We start from the raw sequence: 17,549 nt of genomic DNA on the forward strand, positions 1-17,549 counted from the left end.
AGCTGTGACAAAGTGAGAGAGTGGCATGGACATATATACACTACCAAACGTAAAATAGCTAGTGGGAAGCAGCCGCATAGCACAGGGAGATCAGCTCGGTGCTTTGTGACCACCTAGAGGGGTGGGATAGGGAGGGTGGGAGGGAGGGAGATGCAAGAGGGAGGAGATATGGGAACATATGTATATGTATAACTGATTCACTTTGTTATAAAGCAGAAACTAACACATCATTGTAAAACAATTATACTCCAATAAAGATGTTAAAAAAATATATATCCTTTTTCAGCACCCAGCCTTTTCACTTTCCCACCCAATTTTTCTGGAGTCACAGGTACTCTATCCCACCAAGCAAGTTGCCAAGGGGCTTTACCATAAGCAGGACCAAGGAGCTTGAAGTGACCATATTGGCAAAACGCCTTCTGGCAAAGACAGAAAAAGAGAAAAAGGGGGCTGGTTAAAGAACACCAGTCTCCACAGATCTCCCTCTCCTCCTCTGCTCTAGGTACTTTAGGAAACCAGCTGGCACCAGCCTGGGAAACTTTGGGGCTTAATCCTTTTGAGTTGAGTTGAAAGGAATAACTTTGAAAGTTAAAAAATTTTAAATATATACATACATACCAATTTTAACTAAAAGATTCACAGTAGATGTAATGCTGAATGTGTGTCTAATCAGGATTAAAGCAGGAATCCTCCCAGGTTTCCACTGAATGGAGGTCAGATCCAGAGGAATGACTGCTTCTGAAATACCCCTCTTTTAGAGGAGGATTTTCTAGAACAAATTTGTCAGGCTCCCTTTCTTTGTTTCCTTTAATTAATCACCTCCTCTCTCCACACTATATCTCCTCATGTTGCTGCTTCCCTCTTGCTCTTGTTAAGTATCTGTGTCTTGATTCCTGAGAAGGGTAACCTTTTCACAGATGCCAACCTATAGCTCACAAACCCTTTTCATTACTGCACTTTTAATGGGGCCCAGGGATCATCTGAGAGCTTGTCTCGAGACCATGGGGATTTTTGTGCTTTTTTTTTTTTCTCCTTGCTGAGAAAAATGTCTCACTAATTGCTTTCTTTTTGTGCTGGTAAAAATGAACTTCTATGATCGTGTTTTTGCATGCTTAGCACATTAAATTTTTTTTCCATGTGCATGCAGCACTGAGCTCACTTAGAAGATGTTCAATTAGTTATAATTGTAAGCCAAATTACAGCAGCACCAGGAGAGAGTTATTCCAACACAGTGATTATTTGGGTTAAATTATTTCCAAAGCTGACATTTCCCTGGGAAAGAGGAAAAAATGGGTGCCAGTAGTAGGAAAAAGGGCTAGCGCTAGACAATCCATCTGAAATGAAGGACCTGATTTCTTTCTCTCTCATGCTCTCTGCCTTTCCTTAGTTGCTTCTTACCTTCCTTCCATCCTTCCATCCTTCCTTCCTCCTTTTCTCCCTCCAACAATAATCATTAGCTTTGGAGTCACGTGGACCTTCTACAGTAGTTTTGTGACCTTGGGCAAGTCACTTCACCTATCTGAGCTTGTTTGTAGGATGGTGATAATAAAAATTATGTTGTAAAGTTGCTGTAAGGATTGCAAATAATATAAAGTGCATTGAATAGTTCCTGGCACACCATAGTCAATATTGTAAATGTTGTTGTTTATTTTTATATTATGTCACCATGCAGCCAAAGAGCTATTCTATAGAAGTCGAGCATGAGAAGGGTAGAGATTTTTCTCTCTTGTGGAAATAACCATCAACATCCTAAAAACCCCACCTTTGCAAACAGCAAACTGCCAAGCTTACGCTTTTGAGGCAGTTGGAGCCAAGATGCATCAGCCTTAGACAGTGATATCTTATTTACACCTGAAGAGAAATGAAATCCTTTAAATCAAATACAAGAATCAGAAAGAATTTCTCAAACAAGGGGGATGATAATTAAAAATAGAAAGAAAACACATTTATTGAGTATCTGCTATATGGCAGGAAGTGTTTTAGATGATTTTAGGTGTATTTTTTCAGTTAGTTCTCAAAATTGCTCTGGAAAGGGAGAATGCTCTTCCTGATTTTTCAAATAAGTAACAAATCCAAGCTAGCATAGAATGGAATCAGGTTTCAAAACTCGGCTTGTCTTGCACTAGCATCCGTGAGTTTTTCACTACACTGTACTGCCTCCACTGTGATGGAGAAAAAGGAATAAAAATAGGAAAGATTCACAATCCAGAATTGTGGTAAAAGCAAACAAATCTGCAGTTCTGCAGTCCTGAGGAAAATTTTGGGAATTACCCAGGAGAAGTTGCAGGGACAAAAATAAAAACAACCAAACCTGGGCTTCCCTGGTGGCGCAGTGGTTGAGAGTCCGCCTGCCGATGCAGGGGACGCGGGTTCGTGCCCCGGTCCGCGAGGATCCCACATGCCGCGGAGCGGCTGGGTCCGTGAGCCATGGCCGCTGGGCCTGTGCGTCCGGAGCCTATGCTCCACAACGGGAGAGGCCGCAGCAGTGAGAGGTCCGCGTACCACCAAAAAAACAAAAAAAACAACCAAACCTGTCTTGATTACTATGGCTCATGATTGCAAAGTATAAACCAAAAAAAAAAAAAAAACACATCATCATTTTCTCTGTTTTAATTATGGAAAAAAGAGGGCTAGAACAATCTCAAGGTTCGAAAAACATACATTATTATTTTCTAGGCACAAAGAGCCAGAAATGATTGACAGAAGCAAGACTCTCACCGTGATAAGCAGGAACAAAAAAATTATGAGGGCAAAGCACAGTAATTAGGGAAGCCAAGGAGTTTCACATTTTCCTCTCCTTATTAGCACCCTGGTTAGGAAAAGTGAGGAGAGATGGTGTAGCCATTACCAGTAGGATTTGAATACGTTTTTCCTTCCCAGTTTTGTGTTGCTTGTAGTTACTCAAGCATGCAGACTGCAGAGCTCCCCCTGATCAATTTCCTTCCGTATTTCACGAGCCACAAGGGCAAAGATGAACCATTTGACAATTGCAGTCCCTTCACAGGGGATCAGTTGAGGACTCAGCTGCTGCAGTAACAGACTGTGGTCCAAGACTGTCAGCTCAATTAGCACCATATGCAAAACATGATGGAGAAGCAAAGTTCCTCTCCCTCCTTGGACATCCTACCTTTTGGAAGGCTAACTAGATACAAAAAGAGCAGGGGTTGTACCTTTCTCCTCAGGCCAGAGATCCAAGGCAGCACAGCAGCCAAGCCAATGGCAGGGTACTAATTAAATTAGGCTTCTAGAATTAAAACACTGCCCCAGGTGCCAGGCCCCACTGATGAGGATAGGTCTCCAAAGCACTCTCAGTCGAACTTTATGTTTAATTAGTGAGATAAAAAGAATAGTATCTCAAATATCTGTCTTTTAAACAATGGACTCATGCAGGAAAAAGGTATCTTTGCCATCTTTAAAGAAGGTTTTGAAGCTCACTAATTTCACTAACTTCCATCTCTTCTTTTATCTCAACTAATCAGGAAAGGGTGAGATTCCAGCCAGATCACAAAATGCAATGAAAATAATTTGAATGTTGGTTTGCCCTTCAGTTTTTACTCATAATAATCCATGGTCTGCTTAACACCACTTCAAAAATTAATCCACAGTGAAGAATGTCAGGTTCTTCTTTCAGAGGTTTTCTTTTCCCATCCTTAAATTCAAATCAGTCAGAGGGAACAGAATTAATGTCCAGATTGAGGATAGTTTGAGGTGAGAAGAATAAAAATGGACAGGACACTGGATGACATATGTTTATCCTGTACCAGGTATGAAATTGTAGGAGACAGAATAGCACAGAGAAGTTCTCAAACTTTAGCCTATGTCAGAATCACTAGAGGGTTCATTCAAATGCAGATTGCTGGACCTCGCCCCAGGGTTTTAGAATCCGAAGTTTTGCAGTGGGACCCAAAAGCGTGCATTTCCAACAAGCTCCCGGGAGACCTGATGCTGCTGGTCCCAGGACCACACTTTGAGAAGCACTGGCATTGTAGTGAGCTTGCGAGTCAAGCATGGGTGAAAATCTGGTTCAAGCCCTCACTGTGTGCGACCTTCCATGGGCAAGTTACTCAGTCTTTCTGACCCTCGGATTCCCCATCTATAAAGTGGAGGCAATGATTCTTACCTCATAGAGAGGATTAAGTAAAATAATGCATGAAAATCACATGTCACAGTGCCAGGCACATGATAAATGTTCCATAGCAATCAGCCATGCTTAATATAACATTACTGGGAGAGCAATCAACCAAGCACCAAGGGCTAATCTTTAACTTCCCGGATGCTAATTAAAGTATTATGGTTTGAAAGAATTTAAGTGTTTGTAAGACAAATAAACCATATATTAGCATCCTATAATCCAGGTTATACAACAAAAAGAATATGAGAATAATGTAAAAAGCACAACATGAATAAAATTATAACCAAATTTGCAGGGCAGTAAAGTTAAATATAAATGGTTAATTACTAATGTCTCCAAGGAACATGTATTAGACTCCTCTTTTGTGTTACCTCAAATCTTCTTGGTCTCACCTATGCCATTGGCCACTGAGTCATCCACTATCACCACAAACCAACTTCCTGTGGGTACAACTTGACCACACCTTGCCTCATATCAAGGTTGGTTCCTATTGCCTTGTACCCACCCCCAGATCACTGCCATTGGGGCACCCCTGTTGCCCTGAGGAGAGATGTCCCAAGTTCTTGAGGCCTTTGCAGCTCAACCTAGCTGTTAACACTTGGGGACCTATGGAGTAAACCTTTGACCGATAGGGATCAGGGCCAGGGAGTAAGGGCCCTTCAGGTATCAGGGCCCTTCTCCATCACACCCCAAATGTCCCAAGGCACAGTCATTCTTAGAGTCTCAGAGGAGAGTTTAGTGAGACTGACAATCGGTTGCCCTTGATTCCAAACACCGTCCAGCTCAATACCACACTGTAGGATTGGCTCTCCCTCCTACCCTTCCTCACTCCTGCTCTCCTCATTCCCACTTACATGGGATTGCTTTCCCTAAAGAAATAGTAGCACATGAAGTTTTTGCTCAGGCTCTGCTTGCTAGAGAGACCAAGCTAGGATAGATAGTATGTAAATAAATGAATTTTGACTGTTAGTTTCTCCTTAGTAAGGAGTGGTTTGTGGAATGAAGGAGTGAGCAATTGGATAATTAAATGAGAGTAAGAATGAGTTAACAAAGGAGTGAAGGGATTCGGTAGACTGCTGGGCTGAGATCATTTTAGCCTTGTTTCTTTCAGCCCCTTTGACTCTCCTGTTGTCTTTGTTAAAAGATAAACTGTGGCATTTAAAAAGATTTAAGAATTTATTTGAGCAAAATTTCATTTAAAGTGGGCAGTGCCAAATCGGAAGTAGTTAGGAGCAATCTACCTGCAGGAACCAGGGGCAAGACTTTTATGGAGAAGAAACAGAAACAAAGCAAAGCAGTTATTTGATTGGCTCTAGCTTAAGTGGTTGCCTTATCTGGGAAAGCCTAGTTGGTTGTTTGTGATTGGTGGTCCTTAGATTTTGATTTCTTAACCTTGAGGCATTTACAGGTTTAGGTTTGGGTTGCTTAGGTAGGTTGGTAAGGTGTTAGAAACACCTGTCTAATGGCTTCCTTGTTTAATTAATTAAACACTGTTTTCACGCTTTCACAGTTTCTCTTTTATGTGTGGGATGTGGTACTTAGCACTACTATGCTTGATTATGCCCTTTGTAAGTAACACTGTCACCAGCAAAACTGGCTCTGTGCTGCTAGGGATTTGCTACCTTCACTCTAAATTTCTATAAGTTGATTTTTTCCTCTTCCTGTTTAGTTGTTATTTCTCTCATTCTACCAATCTGCTTACTAATTTTTCTACTTTATTAGTATATTCCTATTTAGCATTCTCATTATTACTGCTACTCTTTCTCCTCCCTAGTTGTGTGTTTAGTGTCTCTACAAGTTGGAAATGACTTTTTACATGCCCTTCAGGGAGTTCTTTCATTTGCATGAAAATGACCAGTTTCCTGGCATTGGCAGGAGGGTACTAACCCCCCAAACAAACTCTGTCTCTATGGTGCTTCTTGTTCTTTCCATTTAATCATCCCTCACCCCTTGCTTGGAAGTCTAATGAATGAAATGATCTGTCATTGCTTCTGCTTTTAACTCTTCAATGCTCCTTAAATATGGGCTCCATGCAATTTTTTTCAGTAGCAGTCACAAAAGAATAGGGAAGCAAAGCTCAGATTTTGTTAGTCGATACCCACCTACCATGTTACAGTTCCTCCTTAGTACAGTAATTGCCTGCCCATCCTTCAAGCCATAGTTCTTCACATAGACAACAAGGAAGCTGAATAAAAAATGAACAGAATAGGGCTGGATTGGAAAGTCACCAAATTAAAGGCAAAGACGAGGATGAAAAGCAACGGAATAAAGGCATAGGGTTGTTAGTCTACCGCTCAGTTCTGCGGAATCCTAAATGTCCGAGTTTTTTGGCATCCACATATTCACCAAAAGTCTTCCATTTCCTGTATTACAAAGTCAATGCATTCTGGGGGCAAGTTCAACTGGTCCAATCTATGCAAAGCAAGCACATTTTAAAAAATTCTAGCAATTAAAATAATTGGCTAGCTAAGAAAAGACTGTCCTAGTTAATTGGTCTCCACTGAAGAAACATTAGGCTTAAGGGAAAATGTATGTTTAATAGAAGTAATAAGTTATTAACACAAATGGAAATCCTGCAAAATGTAAAATAGTGAGTAGTGAAAACTGTTCAAGTTGCTTGCTAAAGCTAAATTAGTTTGTTCCTTTCTCCCACACTATCCATTAAGCTGTTAACTGATTTAAAATATTAATAGAGTTCAGGAATCACAGAGAAACACCTCCTTATTTGCAATTTTTCTGTCAGATGTCTTACTACTGTATCAAAAATGATTATTCATAGTACAAGCATATGCTGCAATTAATCGAAGCCATACTGCACAGCAAACAGGAGTGTTTACAAATGTTCCTAGAGTTCTTAGCCTGGTTAAAAAACAGATCCTGTATCCCCTTATAATTTTAAGGGATCTGCCTTAAAAGTCCTGTTTTCTCTTGTTTATATTATAGATTCCATAGAGTTCAGTTTTCCTGTGGTGCTAATTTATGGTATTTATTTTGTAAACCCGGCATTAATAACTATCAAAAAAAAAAACCAAAAACCACCATGCATTTAAAGGGAGCTATTAGTTGCATCTCCAAGGAGAAGATGACTAGTATTCTGTGCCCTCGTGCAGCTGCCTGTCACCCCGCTGGGTCACTCAGGAATTTCATAATGTACAGCAAGCAAATGAGTGTTTGTTATCATTTCTTAGGGCTTTGTTGCACAATGCCTTTGGAGAACTGGGATAAACCACGAGTGTGTCACACGAAGCCCCTTTTTCCCATTCTTTTAAGGCCTGGTCAGAGACAGAAGCAACATCCTCATTCACACCCTCTTGTCTCTAGACCTTACCCTAGTTTCCACTCTGCTCTTTTTTTAACTTTTTATTTTAGATAATGATCAATTCACAGGAATTTCCAAAATAGTGTACAGAGAGGTCCTGTGTATTCTTCACCCAGTCTCTCCCAGCGGAACATCTTCCATAACTACGGTGCAATATCAAAACCTGGAAATAGACATTGGTCTACTCCCCTTTTTATTTTTGAAAATTTTTAATTTTAGTTTTTGACAGGAAAATAGGATTTATTGATGGATGTGAGTAAGGAGGGGACAGTGCCAAGGGTGTCAGGAGCGCAGGGCCCGCCATTTGTCCAGAGGGCCATGATTAGGGATGTATTTGACTACACAGCCTGAGCCACTTTTCTGTCACCATGTTTTCAAATTCATCAGCAGTAAACTTAGTAAATCCTCACTTCTTAGAGATGTGGATCTTCTGGTGGCCAGAGAACTGGAACTTGGCCCAGGGTAGGGCCTCAATCACATCTCCTTGGTCTGCAGCTTGGTGCGGATGGACATTATGATTTGGCCACCATGCCCTAGGGCTTTCCAAAGTCACTGTGCATACCTGTCTGGAGCCTAGACTGGGGACAGCATGCCAGTCATGAATGTCCACTGGAAAGGGCTGCTGCCAAGGTCCCTTAGGGCAACCCATACAGGCAACAGGCTCATACACTACCCTACCTAGGAGGCTGCTGTTTGCAGCCATTGCACACCAGGCCCCCACGGGGAAAAGAGCACGGTAGGCTGAATTGGCTGCAAGGTCTACTCCCATTTTTAAAGGGGCCTATTACTTACCTCTGAGTAGAAAGACTCCCTGAGCCCATCTTATTTTACCAGCTACAGTGGACAAATTACAAAAGAGTAAAAAAAAAAAAAAATGAAAACTGAGGTATTCAGAAGGTAGAATACTCCTTTGCTTCTCTACTAGAAAGTTTTATATAACCTAATTGTTTCCTTGACCCATATGTGAACTCTTCCTTGAGGTTGATATAAGGGAAGAAATATCACTAACAAGAGCGTTACAATTTTAAATGACATTAAAAAGAGCATTACAATGTTAAGTGCCAATAACAAGAGCATTGTGATTTAAAAATCTCTTCCCAACCATTTTAAGACAATTGTGTTAAACCATCATTTAAGAAGCTTTAGTTGTGGAAAAATTTAGTCTCAATCGCTAGTATCTTCATAGTCAACCCGAACTTTATTGGGAATTTGTAACTGTGAATATTTGAAAAAATATATTCTCTCACTTTACAATTAAATGATATAAATATTTTGAAGATTATGTCAAAAGTCTGTCTTTTGTAACATGAGGACTCAATAATTTGAAGGGCTTTCCCAATATAAGTAGAACCTGCATAAAATTAAAATTTTTACTTTATTGCTGAATTTGCAGTGATCAGGTAAAGACAAGGGAAAAGCAAGGTTGCCCTGAGGGCAATGGGTTATTAGTACTGAAATTGGTGACTAAGCCTTGCGCCAACAATGAGGGGGAAATTTATTAAAGATTGGCACATTACACTGGACCCTGAAAGGATTATTCACAAACTAAAATTAATACAATAGTCACATACAAATGAGAAACAAACCACCATGAATGAAAGTCAACAGAAATAACAAGCTACAGTTCCAAACACCGAACATATCAGATATTAGAAGAATCGGTTTCGGAATAGAAAGTAGCTACACATACAGTACTTAAAGAAATCCTAAAAATAAAATGACACAAAGTAGGAAAAAGTTAGCAAGCAGCACAGGACCATCAAAATGAACAGATAGATTTACAGTTTTGTAGTTAAAGGAGAGGGTGTTGGAGTAGATAATACAATCACATGCCTGGTAGTAAAATGAAGAAATAGGTCTAGTGTTGGTAATAGACATCTGGTGGGTTGGGAGATCTTCTGACTAATAAATGAAAATATAATATCACTGTGCATCTATTCATATATTTTTAAATTTGTTTTGCTCTTATAAGAAAATTTGCTCTTAATACTATTGATGATTATTGCCACTGTAATATTATCCTAGAGTTTTATCATGCAGTTTTATGGACCCTTTCTCCACTTTAAATGTTGATAGAGGTGGTACAGGTACATATACCTTAGGTTTTTGGCACCCTTTGGAGATTCAATTTAGTTTCTGTATAAGTTGTTTTTATACTTCTCTTTTTTACCCTTTCATTCTTATTTTATGCCTATTACACAAAAATATCAAAAGTTTTTGTGGCTACCAGTGACTTATAATAAATAGTAAGTTTTAACAATTTTATATCACTTTTTAGCTATCTTTGGATTACATATTAATTCATTTTGAATATTTCAAAATCAATATTGAATTGTTGTATTTCAGTATGTCTCAATATGCTTTGAATATAGACACGACTAAGGCTTACTGATGGACTTGACATGGAATGCAAAACAGAGAGATGAACAGTTTTTGTGAAAAAAAAATGAACAGGTAGACTTGGATTAAAGATTAAATACAACTTTTAAGAAATGAAAAATAAAATTGTTGAAAGTACAAGTACAGTGAATGCATTAAATAGAAGATTAGACAGATAAATAAATAGAAGATTAGACAGATATATAGAAAAGAATTGGCAGATAGCTCTAAAGAAATTACACAGAATACAACTTTAAGGAACAAAAGGTGAAAAAGTCTCAGAACTTTTTTGCTCATCTCTAAAATAGGAATTAAAATACAGTCATTCCTCAAGGTCCATCCATATTACTGCAGATGGTAAGATTTCATCTTTTTATGGCTGAGTAGTATTCCACTGTATATGTATATACCACATCTTCTTTATCTATTCATCTGTTGATGGATACTTAGGTTGTTTCCATATTTTGGCTGTTGTAAATAATGTAATGAACATGGTGGGTGCATACATCTTTTCAGACTACTGTTTTTGTATTCTTTGGGTAAATACCCAGAAGTGGGTCATATGGTAGTTCTATTCTTAATTTTTGGAGAATCTCCATACTGTTTTCAATAGTGGCTGCAGAAAAACTAATAAACAAACACAAAATAAATGAACAAACCAAACCAAACAAAAACAAACACACAGATACAGAGTAGTGATTACCAGAGCGGAAAGGGTGAGGGGGGCAGAGAATGGATAAAGGGGATCAACTGCATGGTGATGGATGGAAAATAAACTTTTGGTGGTGAGCACATTGTAGGGTATACAGAAGCAGAAATATAATGGTATCAGCTTAAAGAAAAATGCACAACATAAAAGTTATTAAGTTTTATTTGGGGAACTTACTAAGGACTATAACATGGGAAACCGCTTCTCAGTTTAACCTGAAGAGGTAGGGGTGGAGCCAGGATATATATGAATTTTTTGGCTGGGAAATATGTATAGTCAAGCATACATCTTGGTAACAGTTCACTGCTAATCATAAACAACAGTTAATCTCAAGTGAGTAATTTTAGTACTTTTCTATGTATGGGAAGATGTGAGAATCTAGGGTCACTGAAGTTCTTCCTTAGGTATGTATCTTAACTATCTAGATGAATTCTCCTTAGGGCGCTCTGTCAGTAGGTGACTGCAATGGATTGTGACTTAACATTTGTATGTTGGGATGATGAGCAACACTCTTTGTTCTTTTTGTTTACATTATACACATAAAACTTATATAATATTATAATTCATTGTTAGCTCAATTTAAAAAACTACAGTCATCCCTTAGTATCCAAGGGACATTGGTTCCAGGACCCCCCATGGATACCAAAATCCAAGGATGCTGAAATCTCTTATATAAAATGGTGTAGTGTTTGAATATAATTTATGCACATCCTCCTGTATGCTTTAAATCATCTCTAGATTACTTATAATACCTAATACAATGTAAATGATATGTAAATAATTGTAAATAAAATGTAAATGCTATGTAAATAGTTTCCAGTACATGGCAAATTCAAGGTTTGATTTTTGAAACTTTCTGGAATTTTTTAAAAAATATTTTCGATCTGCCATTGGTTGAATCTGCAGATGCGGAACAGAAGATAGGGCAGGTACAGTGGGCTACAGAGGGACAACTGTACCTGCCCTATCTTCTTCTGTTAGCCACTAGATTCTACTTCATGAGAACAATGCGTGTGATAGTAACCTATAAGTGGAAAACACTATTATATACCAACAGGTAGAATGGAGACTACCTCTGTCCCTTTCTGTCTCTTTCCCTCAGGCTAGCCTTATCTAATTCATTTTTCTCTTTATTGGTTCTCTTCAAGTCGTTCTTGTTCATTATACTCTGATTTTCCCTGGGCATAACTGTTGAGAGGCAAAGTGAATATAATCTGTGATTTAGCCCTTCCCCAACCCCTTAGGATCAACTGAGGCACCTGTTTGCCAGGTGTGGACTGGACAGGTGTGGAGCTATTTATCATACTGGTTAGAGGCGCTCAGCTGAGAGGCAACCCCTTGACTTGGGTGGCTCAGGGTGCACAGTCCTTTTCAAGGATTGAAAAGTGCACTGAGCCTTAGGAGACACATGGGCTAGGAATTGCCAGGAGCACAAGTTCTTCTACTGAGAAGGGGCACTCAACTCTCCATGGCTGTCCAGAGGCTAATCAGCCACAAATCTACTGAGACTCAGCTTCACAGATCCTACAGTTTGCAAATGGAGATTAAGATTTGAAAACAACAGAATCTAATTGCTATTGAGAAGCAATCCCCTCTAGAAGAGGCCTCAGCAGCGAAGAGAAGGATATTTATTGTAGTCTAATAGGGTATGACTCAAATACAGCCTCTCGGGCAACAGAAAATGATTCCAGCATTATCCTTGCAATTGTAGTGGTACTTGTGTGTTGGAAGCCCTCATCTTTGTGGTGTGAAGGGCAGGATACAAAGTTCTGGCTAAGAGAGTAGACTCTAAAGCAGTGGTTCTCTACCCCAGCTGCACGGGGAGCTTTAAAAGAGACTGGTAGGGCTTCCCTGGTGGCGCAGTGGTTGAGAGTCCGCCTGCCGATGCAGGGGACACAGGTTCGTGCCGGTCCGGGAAGATCGCACATGCCGCAGAGCGGCTGGGCCCGTGAGCCATGGCCGCTGAGCCTGCGCGTCCGGAGCCTGTGCTCCGCAACGGGAGAGGCCACAACAGTGAGAGGCCCACGTACTGAAAAAAAAAAAAAAAAGAGAGACTGGTACCCAGTCCTACGCCCAGAGATTCTACTGGTCTGGGTGCAGCCTGGACATAAGGATTTTTCAAAACCTCCCAGTGAGTTCTATCTAATGTGCAGCCCAGGCTGAGAATCCTTCAGAACGCTGGTTCTCACAGCTCAGCGTGCATCAGTGTCACCTGGTGGCCTTTTTAAAACACAGTTTGAACTCTAGCTTCTCAAGGTCTGGTCCCTGGCTCAACAACATCAGCGTCATGTGGGGATTTGTTAGAAATGCAGATTCTCGGTGCCTTACAGCCCTAACTAATTGGAAATTCTAGGAGTGGGACCCAGCACATTTGAATTTAAAAGGCCCTCCAGGTGATTCTAATTCAAAGCTAAACTTTGAGAACTCCTGCTACAGATGGAGCCATTTTTTTTCTGGGTTAACCCCCTCCTGTGACGCTTCCTAGCTTTACAACTTGAATATGTTACTTCCTTTTGTGTCCAGTTTCATCACCTATAAAATAGGGCTAATAGTACCTTCCTCATAGCATTGTGAGGCTTAATGAGTAAAGAAATAAAAGAGTAAAAGAATAAAATGAATAAAATAGTAAAAGCATAATGTGTTAAACTGTATCATACCGATTTAAATTAGGCTTCTGAAATCACATTAACATCTACCTTTTCATCTCAGTAGTTATTCAGAATTGAGATCTGTGGAGAAAAGCCTTGGCTCCAAAACAGTAATCACCTGGGGGGATTTTTTTAAGTCCTGTTGCCCAAACCTCACCCCTGGAGATTAAAAAAATCTCCTCCGGGGAATTCTAAGGTACAGCCAAATTTGAGAACCAGTGATTCAGATTTGAGTTTGTTAAGCCGATTTGTTTATGCTTAGATAGGTTTGTAATTTGTTGAATTCTCCTGGAGAGTTCTGTGCTTAGTAGGGAGCCGCTAACATTATGATTAGTTCAGTGGGGAGAGTTCCCATTCATTTTCAAAGATTTCCTTTTCTTTAAATTAATCGATGGCAGGTGTGTGTGTGCACATGCGTGCGCCCGTGTATGCATAAAATAACTAGTATGTGGTGCTTCTGCTGTCTCTAACCATAAACTTTTGCATTCTCAGTGGGGATTACAAACAGGCAATGACAAACCTCGGGACATCTGTAATTCAGACGACCAAAATATTTCACTTAAGCCGCATTTGAAAACTTGTATTTCAGCATTTGCAAAGCAAGAACAAAATTAGCTGTTCTAAAAAACAAAACCGAAAAAACACCAAGTTTTAGAGAGTGCATTTGATTAGAAATTGGGATTCTGTACCTCTAACAAGAAAATCTGACTAACGAGGAGCAGCACTGTGAGGTGAAAGAAGCTCTAGACTAGAGATAGGAGTTGCAATCCTGTTTTGTCCCTCACCAGTGTGTAGCCTATTCCTCAGACCCGCTGGGTCTCTGCTTTCTCAGTCTGATACCTACAGAGGTGCTCATGGAACTTTTGATCTCCAGGGTCCCTATTACCTCTAATGTTTTATGAAAATAATGACCATTTTCTCTTCAGTCCACAAATTCAGATACTCCCTGCATCCTATCAACATCCATTAAATTTAGGCTTAAAAACTTCCAGAACGTGTAACAGAATTACCTCTGCATTTTAGTTGTCATCCTTTTACCAGATATTTATTGAGTGCGTGCCATGTCCAGCCACTGCTCTTGACACAGGGAACTGAACATGGACCAGAGCAGACCACGTCTCTTCTCTCATGGAGCTGACATTCTATTGCACAACAGGTCAGCCTGTGTTACAGGAAATGTAATTGTCACAACTCTACAGTTCCTTTTCCCTTCCTCACAACATCTCACACTTGCATTCTAACAGATGGACTGGAGAAGATGGTGACGGTGTGGAAGGAGAGATTGAAAACCTGGCTAAAGTGAAGCTTTTTAATAATAGTCTTAAAAAAAGAGGAAAGTTGTAATAAATCATTCTTACTCCACCGAGGAGTGAAAGGGCAATTAGTTCCTTTGTGCCAGTTGTTTCCAAACTTTTATGACTAAGGCACATTTTTGAAAACTGAAATGTCTGTGGCATATGAAACGGTGAGGATTAGTCTCCTTGGTTATAGAAGCTGATTGCTTTTCAAAAGCACAGGTTAGCAAATTAAAGTTCTCGGGCAAAATTTGGCAGTCCACCTTTCTTTGTAAATAAAGTTTACACACCCATTTGTTTAAGTATTGTCTATGGCTGCTTTTGCCCTGAAATGTCAGGATTGAGTAGTTTTGACTGTGTGTACTGCAAAAATCACGGACTGATGAAATACCAAAAATGATTTAAGTAGCTTATCAGCTGACAAGTCAATTAGGTCCTGATTTAATGTTCTTGAAAACAAAGAATTGAAAACCCCTTGACTTGCAGAAGGATTTATTAACCAGCCATTAAGGTCATTCCCTTTCTCAATATCCGCACCATATTTCAAATTGTTCCTTTGTCATTTGTGTCATCCCAGAGACAACATAGTAAAATTGGTAAATGGATGAAGAGTTGGTCTCTATTATGAAGAGAGAATGGGAGATTGGCAAAAGGGAGATTAGTCTTGACTGCAGGCTAGCTCTCAGACAGGTCCATTTTATGGAGGTTGACGTCTACAAAGTAGCCTTAGCAGTGAATCCCTTGAAAAGCTTCATCTCCCCTCAGAGGTACACCCACACCAGCTTGAGGGTTTCTGTGTAACATTCGTACCAAGCTCCTGAACAAGTGTGAGATTTCTCCTATAATTTTGCCCTTTCTATGCCCTTTAATCATAAGCAGATATTTAATAGGACCAGAAAACATTTGACAAAGGAGACAGAGAGCTAGTTCTTATATATTCTTTGGTATCAGCTTATCTGTTTCAGGTATCTCTGTGTACCTCATTTTCCCTAGTAAAAAACGGGGTTTGCATCACTCCAAAATATTATAAGTTTGCAAAGATTATTAAACAGTCTGAGATTTCTGATAGGAATTTCAAAGGGAATGTGCATTCTCAAACATCCAGCATTTTATCATAGAGTTTATGTTTTCTGTTATTTTAAAGAGCATGGTTTTCCTGTCACAGGGCATGATATTTGAGGGAAGGAGAAAACATAATAAAGAGGGAAAAATGAGTGAATTTGAGAGCAACTTTTAAACAATACCAGCTGTATTTATTCCCTGTTCTTTGTACCTCTTGCTGCTGGCCACGATAACTGGGAATATCTTTCAAATGACACAGGTGGTATAGGAGACTAGAAGAAAATATTACCCAAGGTCAGAAGTGGCCTCTCAAGGGCCACAGTCCTTGAAGCTGTTGGAATACTTCACATGCTAGATGAATCTTTTTACAGCCTTCTTTTCTTTTCTCAAACAATGATCTCCAATGGCAATCATTGTGGCAAAATTATTGATCTTAGAAGTTTTAAACTACTCAACTATAATTTAAATTTACAACACAAGACTTTACAAAGCCTTAGAAAAGGCTTAACTCAAGAAATTCAAATAACCTCATTCTGTCTATCTTTACTTTGGTTGTCTATTTCTCTCTTGAATTATTTAAATAATCTATCATATTCTTTGATCAATAATGACTGGAACTATAACCCTTTTCTTATTGATAAAACACATATGCATAAGATTTGATTTTTACTTCTACAAGTAAACAAAAATATGTAGAGATTCACATTTAGCATCTTAGTACCTATTTAATATTCCTCTTCCTAGAAGGAAGTGTATGTGATTAAAAAAGTTAGAGTTTGGAGTGAGAACACATGAGATTGACCATGATTTTAGACAAGTCACTTAACTGAGCTTCTATTTACTTATCTATGAAATAATGATAACAATTTTCCTCTCTGATATTATTCCATATATGTAAAAGACATATATGAACGCAGTCAGTATAAACACATATATTCAAAAAGTACAGCCCAATGAAAATAATTCTCTCTGCTCTACGCTATGGAGTTTAAATTTTGTAAGGAAAAGAACAAAGAAGATTTTAAAAGTCTGGTCTTATTTATAAAGGACCATTCATGTCTTCTCTGTAAACATATGGTTTATTTATGCTTTTAATAATGAAATTAAGATAAATAATCAGTTCAGTCAAACATAAAATAATTTTATCAATATAGTATTTGCAGAGAAAGAATTCACTTCATCGAAATATCACAACACTGAATTTCACAGTCAAACCCACATGCAGACTGTAGTATAATTTTACAGAAAGTTTTGATGGAATGTGTTAAATACAAAAATAATCCAATGTAATTTCCATTTAGCACATTGTACAAAACTCATTCTTCAATGGAATTAACAAGTTTACAATCTTTCCCATAAGATGCTATGTATTCAAAGTGCTCTGTAGCAATGAGGTTGAGATCAGCGAAAAAATACTGTAGAACGCCACAGTAATACAGCTCAGTAATAGATGAAATTGGATATAATGTAGATGAAATCCACTCATAAAATGTAAGACAATGGAGATCTATGATGTGCCATGAGTGGTGCTCGTCCCCAGTAGGGGGTGGGGCTGAAGGACTTCACATATATATCATTACATGCCCAATAAAAATGAGTTTAAAGTTGAGGTCATCACTTTTATAAGTGAGTACCATTGCTTAGAGAAAAAAGAAAAAGAGAGAAGAGAGACAGATGGTAAAAGAGAGAGAGACAAAGTACACAATGCTTCTGCAATCCATTCTCCAACTGAGACCAATCCTCAAAACAATCAATAGTCAGTCTGTGACAGCAGTTTGCAGACTAGAGGGTACATGACAATTACCAAGAGGGCTTGTTAGAACACCAACTGTTCTGCCCCACCCACTGAGTTTCCAATTTAATGGGTATGAGATGAAGGCAGGAATTTGTGTTTGGAACAGTTCTGGGTGATGCTGATATCCTGATCAAGGGACCACATTGTGAGAACCACTGGTCCATTATACCTTTGATCACTGAATGACTCCTTTATTAAAATGAAACACAT

At 39.0% G+C, this 17,549-nt stretch overlaps 1 non-coding gene across 1 annotated transcript; it reads right to left on the minus strand.

The window, feature by feature from the left end:
• Positions 1-8,068: 8,068 nt before the first annotated feature.
• LOC112392815 (small nucleolar RNA SNORA70) lies at positions 8,069-8,207 on the minus strand. The gene has a single exon (XR_003001758.1). It is a non-coding gene; the product is annotated as a small nucleolar RNA SNORA70 (small nucleolar RNA).
• Positions 8,208-17,549: the final 9,342 nt, after the last annotated feature.

This window comes from Neophocaena asiaeorientalis, unplaced genomic scaffold (genome assembly GCF_003031525.2).
Source record: "Neophocaena asiaeorientalis asiaeorientalis breed wild unplaced genomic scaffold, Neophocaena_asiaeorientalis_V1.1 scaffold15, whole genome shotgun sequence".
Lineage (NCBI taxonomy): Eukaryota > Metazoa > Chordata > Mammalia > Artiodactyla > Phocoenidae > Neophocaena > Neophocaena asiaeorientalis.